Below are 774 nucleotides of genomic sequence, written 5' to 3'. Positions count from 1 at the left end.
GGGGTCCTGCCTGCAGCATCCGACCTCCTTTTCAGCTGGTGAGAATGGTGATACCATCCACCCTTGGATTTCTTGACTTATTTTTTCTGGTGATGGCTCGAGCCCCAAAGCCCGCAGACCTCCACCTCCCCGGAGCACACGTTGCCTTGCCTGATGTGGGGTATCCGCTTCCTACCTCTCCATCCACCCTGCTCTTATGGGGCTGATGCCATGGGGAGAGCCAAGGGCAGCCAGACCAGGCTGGATGCCCTGGGGGGAACAGGGCTTGCCTCGGGGTTAGAAACACCCTTTACCTGCATAAAATTTAACTGGACACCCAGGTGCTGCTGGTCCCCAGGGAGGGGAGCCAGGACACAGAGGCAGATGTGCTGCATCCCACGGAGATGGAGTGTGGGGTGCTGCTGCAAGACGTCCTCCATTTCCTGGCTCCTCTGCCCATAAGGGCATCACCTTCCTGGCTTCATCACCTGGAGAGCATAAAGTGTGCCAAACCCCACTGCATTAACATAGATTTTGCATTTAACATTTATTACAGCAACGACCTCCCACATGGTTCCTTCGCTGCCCTTCACTGAGCATGATGGATCATCCCCCATCTCTCATATAATGAGATAAAATTCATATAATAATAAAATTCATATAATAATAAAATTCATCGCTCTCTACAACTACCTGAAAGGAGGCTGTAGCGAGGTGGGTGTTGGTCTCTTCTCCCAAGTAACAAGCGATAGGACGAGAGGAAATGGCCTCAAGTTGCTCCAGGGGAGGTTTAGA

The sequence above is a fragment of the Pygoscelis adeliae genome, unplaced genomic scaffold (genome assembly GCF_000699105.1).
Source record: "Pygoscelis adeliae isolate BGI_AS28 unplaced genomic scaffold, ASM69910v1 Scaffold202, whole genome shotgun sequence".
NCBI lineage: Eukaryota > Metazoa > Chordata > Aves > Sphenisciformes > Spheniscidae > Pygoscelis > Pygoscelis adeliae.
The sequence above is the reverse complement of the archived record's forward strand: the minus strand, read 5'-3'. Positions refer to the sequence as shown.